General features: G+C 36.8%; 2 long non-coding RNA genes across 3 annotated transcripts; both read left to right on the top strand.

The window, feature by feature from the left end:
- Nucleotides 1-4658: 4658 nt before the first annotated feature.
- On the top strand, nt 4659-7641 carry LOC110882651. Its single transcript, XR_002560160.2, has 3 exons — nt 4659-4789; nt 5587-5674; nt 7391-7641. It is a non-coding gene; the product is annotated as an uncharacterized LOC110882651 (long non-coding RNA).
- An 11416-nt stretch (nt 7642-19057) lies between these two features.
- LOC110882652 lies at nt 19058-22029 on the top strand. 2 transcript variants are annotated; one of them, XR_002560161.2, is made up of 3 exons: nt 19058-19194; nt 19993-20080; nt 21809-22029. It is a non-coding gene; the product is annotated as an uncharacterized LOC110882652 (long non-coding RNA). The 2 variants fall into 2 exon arrangements; XR_002560162.2 differs by lacking the exon at nt 21809-22029 and adding an exon at nt 21570-21801.
- Nucleotides 22030-22336: the final 307 nt, after the last annotated feature.

Below are 22336 nucleotides of genomic sequence, written 5' to 3'. Positions count from 1 at the left end.
ACGAATTAGTCTAATAAAACAACGATCCAGGAAGGGTTTGGGCCGGTTTTATTCATTGAACACAACAGGGTTTGAAGTATAAAATGCGGACTTATGTTATGAAGGCACACGTGAGTTCTACGTATATGATCCGGCCCTAATTCTCTTACAAGGTTCACATACTAAGGCCCGTTTTACTACGTTCGCACTCATATACAATCTAAGTGGTCGGGTGCATAAGACCCATTGAACGATATCAAGTATACAACTTGCACACATAGCAACGATATCAAGTATACAACTTGCACACATAGCAACGATATCAAGTATACAACTTGCACACATAGCATTTAATGACACACACGTGCAACTTAATAACTCTTGTATGATCGTGCAATAAAAGCAATGCTAACCTTTGAAATACGGGTTGTCACAAACAGTCTGTTCCATATAGCATAGCGGGCCTAATTGCTACCCTGTAAAATTTCCCCTTTAGTTTCGTTGGGAACCTCCTATCGCACAATACCCTACTGGCTGCCCTCCATCTACACCAGCCAGCTTGTATGCAGTGGGTTACATCACTATCTATGTCCCCATCTCTTTCTACAAACGACCCCAAATACTTAAATTTAGTTGTCTGCGGGACCAATTGATCCTCAATGGTGATTTGGATGTCATCGTCATCGGCTACACCACTGAAATCACAGTGTAGATACTCAGTCTTAGATCGACTTATCCTTAGGCCCTTGCCCTCTAAAGCTATGCGCCACTCCTCTACCCTCGCGTTCAGGCACTGTTTAGTCTCTGCAGTCAACATAATATCGTCTGCAAAAAGCATGCACCAGGGAACTGTCTCCTGAATCAACTTGGACAACTCATCCAGGGCAGCCGCAAAAAGAAAAGGGCTCAACGCTGACCCTTGGTGGAGTCCTACCTCCACAGGAAAAAAGTTTGTATCCCATACAGGCGCGCGGACCCTAGTTTCCGTTCTATCGTATGTATCCTTAATTATGTCTATATACTTCCCAGGTATACCTCGACCCTCCAAACTATCCTAAATCAGTTTCCGTGGGACAGTGTCATATGCCTTTTCAAGGTCGATAAACACCATATGTAAATCTTGCTTCTTCGCCCTATATTTTTCAATCAATCTCCTTAGAATATGTATCGCTTCTGTAGTTGACCTCCCTTTCATGAATCCAAATTGGTTTACTGAAACTTGAGATTCTCTTCTTATTCTAGTTTCAATTACCCTCTCCCAGAGTTTCATAGTGTGACTTAGCAGTTTGATTCCTCTGTAGTTTCCACAACACAGAGCGTCTCCTTTATTCTTGTATAAAGGCACCACGACACTACTCCTCCACTGATCTGGCATTTTTCCAGTCTTGAAAATACGATTGAATAAAAGTGTTAACCATCGGACTCCTTCTTTCCCCAAACACTTCCACACTTCAATCGGTATGTTGTCCAAACCCACTGCCTTGCCTCTTCCCATCTTCCTGGTGTGCGTGAAGTGTGCTATATTTTTTATGTATATTTTAAGCCCTTTTACACTTTTTAGTCAAGTTTTAAATTTATAAAACACGGTATTTACTAACACTAAATACACATATGGGCAAGTGCACCCATCGTGAGTGTAGTATAGTGTTGGTAAGATACCGAGGTCGTTCAAGGACACAAGAGCTTTTAATACTGGTTTATCCTCAACATCTAATCAAATCAAAAGTTAGAAAAAGGTTTGTAAACTAGAAAAATAAAACTAACTAAAATGCTGAAAAATAAAATAAAAGTAAAAATGGATAGACAAGATGAATCACTTGGATCCGACTCGTGTGTAGTGTAACCTTTGATTATTCCACACTTTTGCACTTTTTAAGAGATTATCTTAGTTATTATAGTAGCCCCTCTTTTGAAGGTGACGTTACCCTCAACCCAGTAGTTTGAGTCAGCAAGGATATAATCCTAAAGGGTCGGATTATTGAAAGATAATTAATTAAGTTATTAATGCATAATGTGGTAGGCCCCTCTTTTGAAGGTGACGTTACCCTCGGCTAAGTAGTATGAGTCAGCAAGGATACAGTCCTAAGTAGCCGGGTTAAAGTTTTAATAGTAGCTTACATATGAGGGGATCAAAGAGTTTGGACCCCCGCCATCCAATACCGGTGGGTATTGAAGGAGGTCCTACTAAATTTGACCCAGGTCCATGCAGGATCTATACACTGAACATGGCAAGACTCTTACCAAACCGTTCCCTTAACCCCCGACCAAGTAGCCAACATATCTCCATATAGACCATGGAGATATGAATGGTGAAAATCTTCTATTTTATATAGACAGTAAAATAATGCCAAGACACCACGGACAAACGATAAGGAAGAATCACCTTCAACATAAGAAACTAGTTATTAAAGTCATTAATACATAACCAAATAAAAGGTGCGAAAAGGTTAAAAATAAAAAGTATTACACTAGACACTTGTCTTCACCAAGTGATGTAAGAGACTTAGGCAAACATGGCCTTTGATTGTCAAGAACTCTTACGATCAATCTTGGATCCCGAGACGACTCACACACTCTATGATGGATGATGGATGGTAGTGGTAGATGATGGTGTTGTGATGGCGGTGGTGGGTGGGTGAAGTGTGAGAGAGGTGGTATGCCAAGGGATGGTTTGAAATGAGCCAAGCACCCCAATTTATAGCCTGAACAGTAGCTCGGGCACGGCCCCGTGTCCATCCTCCTTCCCTTTCTTCATTAATTGCAATTTGTCTGCATTAGTTAACCACGCTCCCGTGTCCGCTGAGCACGACCCCGTGTGCAAAAGCGTATCTGTACTATCAAGATTTCCCTAGATTCTGCGAATCTTAGAGTTGACCACGGCCCCGTGTCCAGTGGGCACGCCCCCGTGGTGGGTGATAGAAGCTTCTACAACTTTGTCTTTTCTGCTGATACTTGAGCACGCCCCCGTGCTCACTGAGCACGGGGCGTGTTCAGCCTTCTTTTCTCTTGTTTTGCTTGGGAAGATGCTGTCGGGAGGTCGGGCATGCCACGTTTGTTCCTTTTCTTGTATTTATGTTAGATTTAGCTGCCTTTTTGCTTCTTTTGTTCATTTGAGCTCATTTAATCCTGAAAATACAAAAGGAAGACAAAAACACACTTTTTCCAACATTAGTACTAAGAAGGGGTTAGTTTTATGCCACAATTGATGTAATTTATATGTTGCATTTTGTGCACATCAAATACCCCCACACTTGAATCTTTGCTTGTCCTCAAGCAAAACTCTTTATAATGTGGCTTTACACTCCCAAATGGAACGGGTAGAAGTGAAGGTTTTTGGGCTTGTTATAGAGTGTCGGGATTTCCAAGATTCTTTATTAAGTTTTATTTTTATTTATTTTCAATCTTATTCGTCATGATTTATTTAAAACATTACATAAGATAAATTACTTATAAGGGCATAACATGCCTTTTTTTAAATTCCATTTATATACAAGTTCACATACCTCACGGGGGATCACTCAACACTCGGCCGAAGATGTATTTTAGTGAATCACTCGAGAGGGGCATGGAACTTACTCCTACCATAAGCATGCCAAGCAATCAATCCTCCTCATTTTTAACTATACACCTTTGTAAACATCAAGAGGACTTTAGGGGTGAAGGGTTAGGCTTGGGTTAAAGGTAGGTGGTTGGGTTAGTGGTTAGTAGAAAAAAAGGCGAAAAGCGTAAAAAGCATCGGTTTTCGAAAGACTTTTTATTTTTCATAACTTTTTATTTTGATGAAGCATTTCTTTCAAACAAAGTTCTTTTTTTTTTATAAACTTGTTTGTTTATTTCTTTTGGCTTCATCATCATCATCATTTTTTCATAAGGAAGTCATAAGAAAAACTGAGCTTGTTACTAAAACAAAGGGTTTAAAATAAAAAGGTTTTGGTGGGTAAAAGGGTGTTTGTTTTGGGTTAATAAATGAAAAGGTTTAGGCTCAAAGGGGGGTTAACTAAGGGGATTTTGGGTAGGTGGTAAAAAAGAGAAAAATAATGGTGTAGAAATAAAAAGGGTTAGTCCTAATGCCTCCATCATTTACTTACTCGGGTTTAAGTTGTTAAGGATCGGGAATGTATCGTCGTGGCAAGTTTTAGAGTCGTAAGAACCAGGCGGCTATTCACACAAGAAATGGAAAATGAGCATTTAGTTTAAAGATATGTATTTGTATGCTCAATAAAGGCTCAAAACTCACTTTTTGTGGGAATGGGTTTTTATGTGATCAAGTCTTGTAACATCCCGAAAACGGGTTTGGTAATCAAACCACGTTAAAAATAATGAATGGGTAAAATACCGTTAGTGGTAAAATTAACCCGGTAAATATTAAGATTTAAATAAATAATCCTATATTAATAAAAAAAGAATAAACGCTTTGGGAAAACAAAGTTTATAAGAAGCCCGAGTTAACGGGACTTAAAATGAAACGGGTTATGACTTCCCCGAACCCACTAGGTAACTAGGAATATTAACCTAGTTAGTTATGTGTTTTTAGAATAATAAAGAAAACTTGACTAAGTTAACCTTCTTTTATAAATATGAATTAGAGGGACTAAAATGGTTAAGTTTGAAAGTGAAATTATTAATAATGAAAATTGGCTCAAAAACACACACTTTGTGTGTGTTTTGGTCGACAAAAAAACACAGAGACAAGAAGGAGTTTCTTTTCAAACCCTAAACCCATCAAAATTGCTCAAAATCAAAGGGGAAATCAAGCTAAGAATTGGGGCTTTAACTAAATTCGTGATCACCTAAGCTAGGTGATCACAAGGTATGTCAAATTTTGTAATTTGGTAATGTTTTGAATTTATGATGAACACCAAAATCGAAATTTCTGTGATGAATGTTGTATATATGAGTAATATTGGGTTGAATCTATGTCTAGGAACAAACCCTAGATGCAAACTTGTAGAATTGGGCCATAAACTAGTGATTAGTCAATTAATCGAGTATGAGCCAAGTGGGTTTTGACTAAATAGTAAAGATGATGATATGCATGTGCTTAGAATCATCATATTTGATAGTTGGGACAAAATACTTGAACAATTTATGAGTTCGAGTGAATGCTCATATATGACTTGAAATGGGTTTTTGTATATTATGATGAAATTAGTGATTTTGTTCATGTAAATAGGCCTTTGGAATCATGATGTCTACTAATTAATATGTAGAACTAAATTATATTAGATGTTCGGATGAATGTCTAATGGTATGATGAAACGGGTTTTTACTTGTAGATGGAAACTTTTAGTTCTTGCTTAACAAGTGAATAATTAGCTTTCACAATCGAGAGCTAAGTTAAATTGGTATTAATAATAGCATGAACTTAGACTTGAAAAGTAGTTAAAACGATGGCGTAAGAATAATGCCTATCGGATACTTGACAAAGTGCTTAAGTGAATTGTCGAGTTTCATAATATAATCACTTATGCTAATAGGCAGTTTGACCTTTAAAAGTCAAAGTGACCAAAATGAAATCAAATGGTAAATTTTGATGTAAAATCCGTAAGATGGAATAGTCATAATTGATGATTACTAATCTAACCGTCTGACGAATTATGATGATAGTTTGACGCTTGACAAGCTAGGTGGAGGCTTGGAAAGGAAGCGGGTCGAACGAATCAAGTGTGAAGGAAAAGCGTGTTTCGGATGCAAGGTAAGTAAAGCTTACACCTTCTAGAATAGAATACTTACTTGTATAATGGATAGCATTGTGAATAATAAAATGGACATGGTTTTCGCGGGCATTTTGTCAATAAAATAGTTATTGATAGTAAACAGGTCCGTTATTTGCAAAACTGTTTCGGGGTCTTAAAAACTTAGTTTTGAATCCATATGTGGTCAGAAGTTGTATAACAATATAAATGATGATTGGTAATTTTTATAAACTTTTCGAAAGTTGTTTAACATGGTTTTCGCGGACGTTTTGTCAACAAAATAGTTGTTGACAGCAAGCAGGTCCGTATTTGCAGAAATTGTTTCGAGGCCTTAAACACTTAGTTTTAACTCAATATTTGGTCAGAAGTGGTATAACAATATAAATGATGATTGTTTATTTTTATAAAGTTGTTTGACGAGGTTTTCGCGGATGTTTTGTTAATAAATTAGTTGTTGACAGCAACAGTTCCGCTAGTTGCAAAAGTCTTAACCATCGATTTTTGACACGATATTTGACCAGAAGTTAGTTTACAACATAAAGGATGTTTAGTAATTTTTATAGATTTTTTGAAAGTTGTTTGACGAGGTTTCGCGGATGTTTTGTCAATAAATTTGTTGTTGACAACAACAGTTCCGCTAGTTGTAGAAATTATTTCGAGGTCTTAACCATCGAGTTTTGAGACGATATTTGACCAGAAGTTGGTTTACAACATAAAGGATGTTTAGTAATTTTTATAGATTTTTGTAAACTTGTTCGACGATATTTTCGCGGACGTTTTATCAATAAATTAGTTGTTGGCAGCAACAGTTCCGTTAGTTGCAGAAATTATTTTGATGTCTTAACTATCGAGTTTTGACATGATATTTGGCCAGAAGTTGTTTAACAACATAAATAATGTTTGGTAAGTTTTATACATTTTATACATAAGCCTTTTTGGGTCAAGTGCCTATAAACGGGTCTTTTCCGTAAAACAACCAACCGAAGTGTAGAATCCGGGAAAATTGGTCAAATATACTAAATCCACTACGAGTATAGTTGTGGTGAAATGTAAGTAGATAATTCAAATTTGGGAAAATGATGGGTGAAAAGAATGAGCGAAATTTAAACTTAAAAGTTTAAATTCTCTAAACGGGTCAAAACGAATTACGCGCATAACTTGGGTATTGGTTGCGTAATTCACAAAAGTTACAAATCTGAAATAAAGATTTTGAGTTAAATACTTAGGTGTATGATTTATGATTAACTAGAAACAAGTGTGTGATGTTATAGTTAAACGGGTCGAATAACCATATAAAGGATTTATAAGCCAATAGCTTATAATTCAGATTTTAATGCAAACCGAGGTGATAAACGGATCCGTAGTTTAATTACGGACGCGTGAGAAAAAGAATCACGCAAAACGGACTTGTAGATAAAAGGTTATGACACTTTAAAGTTTGATTTTCGATTAAAAACATAGCTGGGCTGATATGCAGGTCCCAGACATGAACCTGCTGGAAACTGGTCTCCCCGCGGCACGCGAGGGGACACCGTGACATCGGCGCGACTCGCAACAGGCGTCGCGCCACGCGAAAGGACAAGGGAAGCCTCTCGCGTGGCGCGAGAGGCACTAGTCCGGAAAATTATTTTTATTTTGTTGGTTTGATGCTACGAATTTGTTTAATCTTATATTTAAGTTATCAAAACTAACTTTTAAGTTGGTTTTGATCATAGGTGAATATCAGGAGCACCCGGATGAAGATCAAGCGACGTATAAGAACCGAACACATGAAAATGAAGCTTCCGCAAGTTGTTTCGTCGTTATTTTAAACGATGAACTCAATCACATTATGTTGTATTATTTTAAATTGTAAAAGTTTTAATTTACCCGTATATTTCAACGTATATGTAATCATAATTGCATGTTATTTTCGTAAATTATACGACAACCTTAAAATAATAGCAAGGGTTTTTTTAAAGTTGGTAATCAGAGCTCAAGGTTAAAAGGATAAAGTGTTCGGTTCGAGGCTTGATCGCAAATCCGGTAAGTTATACGTATATAAACGATTTAGCATATTAGAGTGTTATAAACAACACATAGGGTTATCGTGTAATAGATGTTACCCCAATTAAAATGATTGATATAGTTAATGAAATTACGTGTGTTGACACGTATAGTAGAAAGCCTTGTATTATAATTTGGGCATTTATTGATATGGACGTAACTAATCTTTGTGAATGTTTTAGTTGAAAGGACGCTCGCATCTGAAGATAGCGGGAATGTAACAAAATGCAGATTTGACAAAAGAATGGTCCAAAGTATGACAAGCTGAGCATGCTCACTAAGGACCTAAATCGCGTAACGACCGCGAACAAGGTTAATGGCAAGGAAAGCCCGTTAGGGCAAGCATTACCAGGTGCACGTTTTAAATTTAATCGCACAATAGCATTATGTAACAAACACGTAGAGAATGACTATTGCATACGTAGAATAAAACTTGAAAACCTGAATAAGACATCTATTCAGGATGAAGTTTCCAAGAGCAATTAAGTAGAAATAAGTGTTATTCACGGTGATGAATAACAAAACAATAACGAAACTAGTCTATGTGGAAACTTGGACGGAAGTAACTATCCAAGTGTATATTCTCAATACGGATACTATTGAGAATAGTAATGTTCACATTAACAAATGTGATTATATAATAGTTTGATAGAAGAGAAAATAATTTATATATTCAAGTGTAAAACTAGTAAAAACTAATGATTGTTGTTTAGCAATTAAATAAAGTTTTACTAAATAAAATCAGAGATATGAAATAAACAGAGACGTTACTTACATAGGGCGTGATGTGAAAATTATGAAAAGGTCATGCGTGTCATCTGTTGACCGTTTACTCTGGCCAAGTAAGTAGTGAACACATGATACCATGAACTTTTTATGATGGACACATTTACATCCGGTGTAATAAGGACGGGGTGAATGGGACAATTTAAAAAGGGTACCCGAAAGGATAAAATAAGCAAAATGTTTAATAATAAACATAAATGCAAGTCGGATGAAGGAAGCGTATTACGTTAGAATAACGAGCCCGAGAGAAGGGACAAAGAACAAAGTAAATGAAAACACAGACCGACTAATAGGAATGCTAAGGCATAGGGATAAAAGTTTGACTGTCACAAGTGTAGGTCCCTTTCCGGAGGATGACGAACCTAAACCTTGTTATACAAACCCACTAGCGAGTGCGGAATCCAAGCTAGCAAGCAAACCGGGATGAGACAAGTATAAACACAAACACACAAGGGTTCACCGATTAACACCACTGTATTAATACGAATGAAGGTTCCGGTTACAAGCACAATGTTTACAAATCTAACTTGCAAACTCTCTAGTGTGTGTGTGTGTTTTTTGATAGAATGCTCTCAAACTCTCTCTATGTGTGCATCTATCTAACAAGCCTCTCAAGTCACTTTTTCACAACACACTACATGGGTATTTATATACCCAGCTCAACATGTCCTGTCCGAAGGATCCGATAGATTATCGAAGGATCATCTATCGATGACAATGTGTTCGAAGGATCTACATATACTTCGAAAGATTTCATATCCTTCGAAGTCTAATATTATCCTTCGTAACATATCTTTCTAGGCCATCGAAGGATCTATATTATCCTTCGATGAGCTATCCTTCGACACAGAACATTTACAAACATTTTCTAACTGTTTGGCCAAGTCAAACCAGGAGGACGGTTGACTTGGTCAACTTACAGGACTGACAAGGACATCGTTTACATCGTGACCGAATACAGACAAAGTACAGACACAAGTGCATCAACAAACTCCCCCTTGGCTGTAGCTTTGTCTTTATCTTCTATAGTTGTAGACTCGTCTCGAACTTCGATGGTCCTTGGTCTTCGAGTTCTCAAAACTCTGATGTCCTTTCAGATCTTCAATGCCGGAGGATCTTCAAAGTCTTCACGTATTGAAAGTAGAGAGTGTATCAACAAACTACCCGTATCATGTAGGAAGTGTGTTAACAAACTCCCCCTTAACATAAGCTCCCCCTTGAGTTATGCTCGTGAAATACTTTATCTTTATGAAGTGAGATCCTTGTGGTGTTGACGATGGTCAGCGGCAACTCGATCATCTTCATCATTTGAGTGCCTTCATGTCGTGTCTTCATTCCAAAGCTTTGTCATCGACCATGTTCTCCTAGCCTTTAGAATCTGCACATGCAAGAAATCTAAACGCGTAATGAGAACAACTGCTTGGAATATAGTTAATCATAAACAAGTGACACACGGATGACCATGTCACAATCAAACACCGTCCGACAGTTTGAAAGTTTTTCAAATTTATCAATTTCAGATTTCAACTTTCAAAACATGCAAATTTCGACCGTTTATGAAGATTTAGTCATTTCAGTTTTCGTTCAGGTTTCAGGCAACGAAGACTCGAGTTCCAACATCGTACGATCGAAAATAAAATAGAAGTAAAATCTTTTTGGCTTTTATAAAGTTTAAATTAAAACACACCTAAGATCTTTTTGGTATTTTTGACTTTTCTAAATGTAAATACTGAAAGCAGTAAATAAATAAATAAATATATACATACATTCTTTTTGCGAGTTTCGAGGGTAAGAGAATCATATCAGTGTACGGTCATGCCAAAACGCTCTTGTTGTTCAGTTAGTTAACATTAAGATAAGCATCCTATAACAATTATCGGTATTGTTGTCCACTTAAGCTCAACTTATCAGATGTAATCATGGTTAGAGGATACGTTAATGTATAATTTATACTTACCGACCGGTGTTCATCCACATCACGACACATTCCCGTATCAAGGTATGCACGAGGGTTCATCTTACCGGTGAGTATACCGATTATCATCTATTTGACCGTATATGATGTGAGATTCTCACTTATTTTTTATTTGAAAACAAGCCCTTTGTGATAGAATCACTTATTGATGAGGAACTTGATTTTCATATGCATGAGGGCACAGGAGCAAGTCCGTGAACAGGTCAGTACTTTCGTACAGCAGAGAGACGAACTTGACTCCCGGATAAATGTGATATTTTATCACTTATTTGATTTGGACATGTGATTGTTGATCACTTATTGAGGTCGAATGCAATATGTATTATGTACACGTATGTATAGTATCATGGAAGAACTTAGACTTAGTCTATTTATAGAAGCAACCATGATACCCAGATGATAAGCAGCATAAAGACCGAATATCTCAGAACCTCGGCAATCTATCAAACGAAATTTCGGTACTAAGACCATATGCCAATGAATGGTTCCCACCTGGTCTTCAGTCGGTTTAAGATTTATATCACCCTGCACACTTTAAAATGATTGTGAGCCTACCGATACATCTTATATAGAGCTGCTTATCGTTTTTCATTTAGGGTTTAAAGAGGTTTGGATAGACCACTGATGTACTATCATTTTCTCTTTTGCTCGCCAGGAAACTCATTTTTGCTTTTCTATTGTTTTTGTGTTTTTGAAATTTTTCGATGTTTTTGGATTTTCAGATTTTTAGATTTACTCCCCCTAAAATCAATAAACTAAGAGAAATTTAAAACACAAGGTATTTACAAAAATGATTTTCCGATGTTGGTTTTGACTCATGTTTTACCTCAATGCCGTTTACCAAAATTAATTTTAATCAGAGAGGATTTATCGAATTTTGGAAAAATGAGTTGGCACGTCGGTAAGCGGTGCGGACCATGACAACATTGACAAGTTTCATAGAGAAACAATCACGTGTGAGGCGATATTCTAGATCAATGTGTCAGGTCAAGGAGTGCTGTATGAGATGATAATTCATAAAGAAGCTTAAATATCGACAAGCATAGGAGAGATTAGAAATTCAAAACCGTATCCTGCAACTGTTTCATGCATTGCAAGGAATCTGAGTGCTCTCCCAAACTTGATATCCACCCGGTGTGGACTTCAAGGTCGAATCTGCAGCTACTGAGAAATCTCTTGACAGCAACAAGATCATAAACCTCCGGGTCCGGCTGGTCTTCCATATTGCACCAGCGAAGGTCTTTGACTTTCTCTTTCAGAAATGGTGTGCGGATGTTCAATCCATGCCAAGGCTTCAGCACACATTTTCTGGTATTCTTTCCTGAAGACCCGATCAAAAACCATAACAACCAACTTTTGACATGTTCTTCATTTGGTCGAATTCTGCAACTTCATTCAACCACATTCTTCTTCTTTCTCTTTTTCTTTCCTCTCTCTCTCCATCAATGGCAACAACATTCTCCTAGATATATCAATATTTCGGATCCTTATGTCGCCAAACTTGTGCATGGACGCTCCACTATCAACAATCCTAAAACTATCAATAGTTCCTCCTGGAACATCCTGCACACTCACTCAGAGATTAGTTGGAGAGGGGGACCCAAGCCTTCACAGACTTGGGTCGTCCGTCATCATCGAGAATTGTAACATCCATTTCCCGATGATTCGGAATTGATGTAGCTCCCCCTGAAACAGTTACCGGTTTTGGTATCCAAATCTGTTTCTGTTTTTCATGTTTAACATCCGATTTAACAGATTTTGTTTGGATGACCTCCGGTTTTAAAACTTTTTCAACTTCTTTTCTTTGTTTCTTTTTCTGTTTCTTTTCTCGTTGTTTAACAAAACGAGGGTCCTGTTTTGGTGAAACAGGTCTTTTATGGTAATTGTTACCATGGGGGGCATCAACTTTTGACTTTCTCTTGGTGAGATATGGACAATTCTTAATGATGTGTCCATACTCACAGCATTCAAAGCATGATCACCGCTCAACAAACCTCGGAGTATCATAACTGTAACAGCTGGATGATGAACTTCGTGATCTTGAGGTACTTGGTCCTACATCACAACCGTTTGTTTGTTGTGTATAGTTGTTTTGACTGTTTCTTTTCAAAATTTTACTTTGTTTAACAAAATCCTTATTGGATTTGCTTTTGAAAGTATCAATTTTATCAGTTCCTCTTGATTTCACGAAGTTTATCTTCCGATCCTTTTTCTTGTTTTCGCCCTGTTTGCCTTTTCTATTCTCTTGGGCGGCATGATGTTGTTCATGGAGATCATCAACCTTTGCTTTCAACTTATGAAGATATGGACAATTTCGAATTATATGTCCAATTGTACCACATTCAAAACACATTCTCCGCTCTACAAACCTCGGAGAAACGTGTTGATGACCAGACGAAGAACCAGATACTGAACTTTGTGATCTAGATGTGCTTGGACCTAAGTCACATCCATTGGTGTGTTGGTTATAATTGTTCTGATCATTTCGTTTTAAAATTCTAACTTGTTTTACAAAATCAATGTTAGATTTATTTTGAAATGTTTCAAGTTTGTCCGTACCCTTTTCCAACAAAGTTCACTTTCTGTTCTCTTTTCTTATCTGGAGCTCTTTTGTTTTGCACCCTTTGAACCTTAGGTTGCTCAACCTTAGATTGAGAAGCCTTAGACTGCTCAACTTTAGGTTGTTGAACCCTTGGTTGTTTAGTCTTAGGCTGCTGAACTTTTGGTGCTTGAGTATTCTTGTTTTGAGCCCTCTTTTCCTGTACCTGGCCCTTACCCTTTCCAGAATTCACTTGTTGTTTTCGCTCAACTGGCAGTTTTTGGTTTCCGTATTGTTTTCTAATTAGCTCACACGGAATTGGTTCACATTGAGTGACCGTCACTTTGTTACCTTTGTTTCCCAAAAACTTATCAGTTCGTCCTTCAAAAATTTTCTCAATTAAATCTTGATTTACATTTTTGATTGGAAAATCTTTGTCAGAACAGATTTTGCTGTCTCCCTTGAGCGTATACAACAAGTTATTCTTTTCAATGCTCGGTACACTGGGCTTCATTGCCTTTGGTGTTTCAGCCTTACTCGGTTTCACTGGTGGATCACACAAGATGTGATTCTCAATTGGAATGTCTGGTGTAACCGAGTTAGACTGTGGTTTCTTATTTTCTTCAGATTCATCGTCCGAAGAATCAGCATCCTCAATAATCGGAGAACTCTGTTCCTTAACAGACGATGAATTTTTCACATTCTCAGATTCAGATTGCCCCGAGGATGATATACCAGTTGTGAACCCGAGGCCTGCTGCAAAGTCATCTAGACCGAGTGGCACAGTAGGTTCAAAACGGGGCATATCCTCGTCATTAGGCAATTTGGAATAATTGTGATTCATCGGGGGAGGGCATGATTTGTAACCAATACATTTTGCATCCCCCTTTTTCCTTTGGACATCAATAATGTGATCCAAAACATAGCGGGAATTGGAATAGCTTTTCAATTTCTGCTTGATTGTTTCACATTCACATCTAGCTGTAGCTAACTCTACCATTTGTTTTTCAATTGTGTCAATCAAGTTATTATTAGCATGTTGTTTTCTCAAAACAGCTTTTTGAAGTTCAGAAACATCATGTTTTAATGACGCAATTGTTGCTTTAAACTCTTTTTCATTTCTTGTTAAAAACAAGTTAGCCTCAGTTGCTTTAGACAGATCAACAATCAATTCTTGATTGTGTTTGTGTGTGATGTCAAAAAGACTTTCCTTTTCTGCATATTCTAGACATTTAGCACATTCAACAACAGCAGAAATAGAATCAGGTTTAGAATCACATACCTGACTGGAATCACTCTCAGGTGTTGGCCTTTCTGCATCAGAGTTAATAACCTCCCTTGATGATTCACATTTAGATCCATCCTCGCTCGAACTTGAACTTGAAGTTGTATCACCCTCAACTGAAGTTGAGACATCTTCATCTGAACTTCTGTCATGTTCAGAACTGTCATCATTTCCCGAGGATTCACCATTGCTTGCATCTTTGACAATTTCAGCATACAACGCCGATTTTGTCTGACTACTGTTCTTTGAATCAAGAGATGATGGTTCTACAGTAGAACGATGGTGTTGTAAACCAACTGGGGGTAATGGATTTCCATACAAGTCTGTGGTTGGAGCCGGCTTTACAGGAACTTGTATTGGATTGCCAAACCAATCTGTTGTTATTTTCGGTTCACTTTGCCTTTGATTGGTAACTGATGCCCACTGATTTGCAGATATCATGGCAGCTGAAGGTGGGGCAATAGCCTGCATCCATGCAGTCTTGTTGAAGTCTGTTGCAGATTGAGAAGCAGATGATTGCGTATCAGATAATTGCGGAGCCAAGGATGTTGTAGTCCACGCGGATGGATCCCATTGACCGTTTGTTCCCATTTCTGCAGTAATTCTACTGTCTGGAGCCAGAGTTTCCCACCAATTCGGATTATTCATCTTTGATAAGAAAAATAAATTTTATATCAGATCGACGAAGAATCAACTTATCGAAGAATCAACCGAAAGATCACACGAAAGACAAACACCAAACCGGTCTCGAAAGATGATCTTTCGTAAGTTGATACAAACGAAAAACCGTTTGTAGATCTTGGGCTATTGATATAGAAATTATTGGGCTTTGTGATTTTCTAAACGTGGGCTTTGTGGTTTGCTAAACGTGGGCGGTGCACAACTATAATCACTTATAGGTCTCTCAGACGGTGCACAACAAACACAAAATGTATTGGTTTATTGGGGCGGTGCATTGGGCCGTGAACATAATGATTTAACTGAAGCATATGGGCTGTTGGCCTGTTTTAAGTGAACACCAACAACAAACAAATGGCAGTGTTTTGGGCGGTGCACAACAACCAACAAATGTCGGTGCTTTGGAAGTGAACACAGACAACAAATAACAAAAAGTTATTTGTTACTTGGGCTATTTTTTTTTTTTTTTGACGGTGCAAAACTATTGACCAATCACTTGTTTTAGGCGGTGCAAAACAAACAATAAACAACAAATTTATTTGGCCACTTGGGTGGTGCACACCAACAGCAAACAACCAATTGTCTTGGGCGGTGCACTACTATCAACAAGATATCTTTTGAATATATATGATCTGATCAAGTGGGCGGTGCTCAATGATTTTTAATTTAAGCACATGGGCCGTGAACCTTGGGCCGTGATTACGAACAACAAACAACCAATTATTGGTTACTTGGGGCGGTGCACCACACTCAACCAGAAAGTGGGCTGTGATTTGATATTAGATCCTTCAAATTTAATATCGGATCCTTCGAAGTCAACAACCCAATCAACAATCCTATCTTGATCTTTCGAAACAAAACATCAAACTGTAATCTTTCTATTTGATCCTTCGAAGTCTTGTATGACGGATCCTTCAAAGTGTTGGGAATATGATGATCTTTCGAAATCCTCACAAATATCACAAATATCTGATCCTTCGAGGTAGAACTGTGACCCTTCGATTCAAACAAATGATCTATCGAAGTTGTCAAGCAGATAATCTTTCAAAAAGAACTGATGACCCTTCGATTAAACTGATGACCCTTCGAATTAGATGGATGATCCTTCGAAATGAAAGATGACCTTTCGAAAATTTTGTTTGATGACCCTTCGAAGTTTTACTTGATCTTTCGAAGTCAGTTAGGAGAATAGGTGATCTTTCGAATTGTTTAGATGACCCTTCAAAACAAGAGATGACCTTTCGAAAATTTTGATGATCCTTCGAAGTACTGTTTTGATCTGTCGAGGTTCTTAGATGATCCTTCGAAATATAAAGAAAATGATGAACTTTATCTTTCGAAATATGAAGATGATAAGATCATCAAGAACACAGCGACTGTTAGTTTTCCAGATCTGACGAAAACTAACCCAAGACTTGAACAAAACCCGGTTTTAAACAAGGAAAAGAGCCACGGCTCTGATACCACTTGTAGGTCCCTTTCCGGAGGATGACGAACCTAAACCTTGTTATACAAACCCACTAGCGAGTGCGGAATCCAAGCTAGCAAGCAAACCGGGATGAGACAAGTATAAACACAAACACACAAGGGTTCACCGATTAACATCACTGTATTAATACGAATGAAGGTTCCGGTTACAAGCACAATGTTTACAAATCTAAATTGCAAACTCTCTAGTGTGTGTGTGTGTGTTTTGATAGAATGCTCTCAAACTCTCTCTATGTGTGCATCTATCTAACAAGCCTCTCAAGTCACTTTTTCACAACACACTACATGGGTATTTATATACCCAGCTCAACATGTCCTGTCCGAAGGATCCGATAGATTATCGAAGGATCATCTATCGATGACAATGTGTTCGAAGGATCTACATATACTTCGAAAGATTTCATATCCTTCGAAGTCTAATATTATCCTTCGTAACATATCTTTCTAGGCCATCGAAGGATCTATATTATCCTTCGATGAGCTATCCTTCGACACAGAACATTTACAAACATTTTCTAACTGTTTGGCCAAGTCAAACCAGGAGGACGGTTGACTTGGTCAACTTACAGGACTGACAAGGACATCGTTTACATCGTGACCGAATACAGACAAAGTACAGACACAAGTGCATCAACAACAAGTGATGAAATTCACACGGACAAGTCAAACGAATTAAAAAAATAAAAGACTTGATTGAATAAAAGCGATGGATTTCGCTAAGACGACCAAATAAATTAAAACGAAGTCTTAATACATACCGGGACGGTTGCCTTAAATAATAACTTCGATAAAATACCCGATAGATTGGTAAGATTTTGAATGTATGCGTAAACCAAGAGACGGGAACGCGAAATAGAAAGTCAAAAGACTCGGATTGTGAGTTATGACTAAAAAAATCGACAAGATTTTTGCAAACGTAAATTTTGATAATTACAATTCAACTATCTTGAAGATGAACGGGTTGAATACAAATGAAGTTTGACATTCATAAGTGATGAAGTGTCACACGAACAAGTCAAAAAAAGAATAACGCTTAAAAAGGTAAGGAAGTGCAAACCGAATAAACGGGGGCGCAAAATATTAATGAATCTAAGTGATGGGTCGTATAGGAATATAGAAAGGAAAAACGCAAACTAGTGAAATAAGAATGTTAAAGTATTAATACGAAGAATCCGTGTAACGGGTCGTAAAGAATTATAAGTACGAACTGAGAAACGGTAAGTGTAGAACAAACCGACGCGTAAATGACGTAAGAAATAATAGAGTCTGAAGGATAATCCGAATAAAAACAAATGTAGCCTTAGACTACGGTCAAGGTCAAATGAAATGCAAAAGCAAAAATAAATAATTCTCAACATAAAAAGGGGCGTATTGACACCGAAAGTATATTTTTAGGACAATATGGGTAAAAGATGAATCTACGGGATCATCACGACCCTCAGGATTGTAAGAAGTGTTAAGGTCTACGGGGCCAGCATGACCCTCGGGTCACTATCACAAAGAAACAAACTGTTGGGGACACACCTTAAAAGGGTAGAGATATAATAAAATAACCTACGAGGCCAGGTGAAGGAACCTACGGGTCGATAATGTAAAGCGTGGGAACTAGTTATGATTCCCCGCGTAAAATAATAATGAAAGGAGTAAATCTTAGGTCGTCAATTCCCCGATGAGAGTAATTGACATAAGTTAAAATGTTGAACTAAAAGTCAGTTTTAGTCAAAAGTGAACGTTTTAACAAACATAAGTAGTATGAGATGGTTTAGAAAATCTTAAATACACATAAGGCCGGTGATGGCAAAATAGTATACCCGGGTGACGGGGTATGAAGTGACGGCGACTAATTAGTCTAGCCGGTAATAACTATTCAAAGTCAAGATAATGTCATTACAAATACAAAGCGCTTGTTAATATAAGACAAGTACGGAATAAACATGTGAAAAGACTAACGCGAAAAAGTGGTCAAGTGACAACTAGGTCAAATAGGCGACAAAAATAAGAAATATAAGATGACAGTTACGGTTCGTAAGGACTTACACATTAAAGACACATGTCAGTACGGATGACAAAATATTGATCAAAAAGAACGAATGCTTTATAAAATGAAACCAAGTTCATTTGGTTTAAACAAATGAACTACGCAAATAAGGTTTCGGGGACGAAACCTCTTTAAGGGGGGTAGACTTGTAACACCCCGAAAACGGGTTTGGTAATCAAACCACGTTAAAAATAATGAACGGGTAAAATACCGTTAGTGGTAAAATTAACCCGGTAAATATTAAGATTTAAACAAATAATCCTATATTAATAAAAAAAAGAATAAACCCTTTGAGAAAACAAAGTTTATAAGAAGCCCGAGTTAACGGGACTTAAAATGAAACGGGTTATAACTTCCCCGAACCCACTAGGTAACTAGGAATATTAACCTAGTTAGTTATGTGTTTTTAGAATAATAAAGAAAACTTGACTAAGTTAACCTTCTTTTATAAATATGAATTAGAGGGACTAAAATGGTTAAGTTTGAAAGTGAAATTATTAATAATGAAAATTGGCTCAAAAACACACTTTGTGTGTGTTTTGGTCGACAAAAACACACAGAGACAAGAAGGAGTTTCTTTTCAAACCCTAAACCCATCAAAATTGCTCAAAATCAAAGGGGAAATCAAGCTAAGAATTGGGGCTTTAACTAAATTCATGATCACCTAAGCTAGGATATCACAAGGTATGTCAAATTTTGTAATTTGGTAATGTTTTGAATTTATGATGAACACCAAAATCGAAATTTCTATGATGAATGTTGTATATATGAGTAATATTGGGTTGAATCTATGTCTAGGAACAAACCCTAGATGCAAACTTGTAGAATTGGGCCATAAATTAGTGATTAGTCAATTAATCGAGTATGAGCCAAGTGGGTTTTGACTAAATAGTAAAGATGATGATATGCATGTGCTTAGAATCATCATATTTGATAGTTGGGACAAAATACTTGAACAATTTACGAGTTCGAGTGAATGCTCATATATGACTTGAAATGGGTTTTTGTATATTATGATGAAATTAGTGATTTTGTTCATGTAAATAGGCCTTTGGAATCATGATGTCTACTAATTAATATGTAGAACTAGATTATATTAGATGTTCGGATGAATGTCTAATGGTATGATGAAACAGGTTTTTACATGTAGATGGAAACTTTTAGTTCTTGCTTAACAAGTGAATAATTAGCTTTCATAATCGAGAGCTAAGTTAAATTGGTATTAATAATAGCATGAACTTAGACTTGAAAAGTAGTTAAAACGATGGCGTAAGAATAATGCCTATCGGATACTTGACAAAGTGCTTTAAGTGAATTGTCGAGTTTCATAATATAATCACTTATGCTAATAGGCAGTTTGACCTTTAAAAGTCAAACTGACCAAAATGAAATCAAATGGTAAATTTTGATGTAAAATCCGTAATATGGAATAGTCATAATTGATGATGACTAATCTAACCGTTTTACGAATTATGATGATAGTTTGACGCTTGACAAGCTAGGTGGAGGCTTGGAAAGGAAGCGGGTCGAACGAATCAAGTGTGAAGGAAAAGCGTGTTTCGGATGCAAGGTAAGTAAAGCTTACACCTTCTAGAATAGAATACTTACTTGTATAATGGATAGCATTGTGAATAATAAAATGGACATGGTTTTCGCGGGCATTTTGTCAATAAAATAGTTATTGATAGTAAACAGGTCTGTTATTTGCAAAACTGTTTCGGGGTCTTAAAAACTTAGTTTTGAATCCATATGTGGTCAGAAGTTGTATAACAATATAAATGATGATTGGTAACTTTTATAAACTTTTCGGAAGTTGTTTAACATGGTTTTCGCGGACGTTTTGTCAACAAAATAGTTGTTTACAGCAAGCAGGTCTGTATTTGCAGAAATTGTTTCGAGGCCTTAAACACTTAGTTTTGACTCAATATTTGGTCAGAAGTGGTATAACAATATAAATGATGATTGTTAATTTTTATAAAGTTGTTTGACGAGGTTTTCGCGGATGTTTTGTCAATAAATTAGTTGTTGACAGCAACAGTTCCGCTAGTTGCAAAAATTATTTCGGGGTCTTAACCATCGATTTTTGACACGATATTTGACCAGAAGTTAGTTTACAACATAAAGGATGTTTAGTAATTTTTATAGATTTTTTGAAAGTTGTTTGACGAGGTTTCGCGGATGTTTTGTCAATAAATTTGTTGTTGACAGCAACAGTTCCGCTAGTTGTAGAAATTATTTCGAGGTCTTAACCATCGAGTTTTGAGACGATATTTGACCAGAAGTTGGTTTACAACATAAAGGATGTTTAGTAATTTTTATAGATTTTTTTAAATTTGTTCGACGGGATTTTCGCGGACGTTTTATCAATAAATTAGTTGTTGACAGCAACAGTTCCGTTAGTTGCAGAAATTATTTTGATGTCTTAACTATCGAGTTTTGACATGATATTTGGCCAGAAGTTGTTTAACAACATAAATAATGTTTGGTAAGTTTTATACATTTTAGACATAAGCCTTTTTGGGTCAAGTGCCTATAAACGGGTCTTTTCCGTAAAACAACCAACCGAAGTGTAGAACCCGGGATAATTTGTCAAATATACTAAATCCACTACGAGTATAGTTGTGGTGAAATGTAAGTAGATAATTCAAATTTGGGAAAATGATGGGTGAAAAGAATGAGCGAAATTTAAACTTAAAAGTTTAAATTCTCTAAACGGGTCAAAATGAATTACGTGCATAACTTGGGTATTGGTTGCGTAATTCACAAAAATTACAAATCTGAAATAAAGATTTTGAGTTAAATACTTAGGTGTATGATTTATGATTAACTAGAAACAAGTGTGTGATGTTATAGTTAAACGGGTCGAATAACCATATAAAGGATTTATAAGCCAATAGCTTATAATTCAGATTTTAATGCAAACCGAGGTGATAAACGGATCCGTAGTTTAATTAAGGACGCGTGGGAAAAAGAATCACGCAAAACGGACTTGTAGATAAAAAGTTATGACACTTTAAAGTTTGATTTTCGATTAAAAACATAGATGGGCTGATATGCAGGTCCCAGACATGAACCTGCTAGAAACTGGTCTCCCCCGCGACACGCGAGGGGACACCGTGACATCGGCGCGACTCGCAACTGGCGTCGCGGCACGCGAAAGGACAAGGGAAGCCTCTCACGTGGCGCGAGAGGCACTAGTCCGGAAAATTATTTTTATTTTGTTGGTTTGATGCTACGAATTTGTTTAATGTTATATTTAAGTTATCATAACTAACTTTTAAGTTGGTTTTGATCATAGGTGAATATCAGGAGCACCCGGATGAAGATCAAGCGACGTATAAGAACCGAACACATGAAAATGAAGCTTCCGCAAGTTGTTTCGTCGTTATTTTAAACGATGAACTCAATCACATTATGTTGTATTATTTTAAATTGTAAAAGTTTTAATTTACCCGTATTTTTCAACGTATATGTAATCATAATTGCATGTTATTTTCGTAAATTATACGACAACCTTAAAATAATAGCAAGGGTGTTAGATATATATAATCAAATTTTAACTAAACTTGTCATGCCGTTTCATAATTTTCTTATGTTGGTTCTTTTTATCACGACGCTATCGGTTGTAAATTTGTAAAAATATAACATTTTTAGATCTTGAAATTCCCAAATTAAACCTAGGCAAGTAAAAAAAATTGAAAAAAAAATTTTTTTTTTTTTTGAAAAAAATTGGGGTGATTAGCGGTTCCAATAGAGTTTTGTGTAAGGCTTGTAATTAGGACTTTCAAGATTCAAGGTTTTAGCATCCCCCCCCCCCACACACTTA

The sequence above is a fragment of the Helianthus annuus genome, chromosome 10 (assembly GCF_002127325.2).
Source record: "Helianthus annuus cultivar XRQ/B chromosome 10, HanXRQr2.0-SUNRISE, whole genome shotgun sequence".
Taxonomy (NCBI): Eukaryota; Viridiplantae; Streptophyta; class Magnoliopsida; order Asterales; family Asteraceae; genus Helianthus; species Helianthus annuus.
This window is presented reverse-complemented; position numbering and strand designations above follow the sequence as displayed.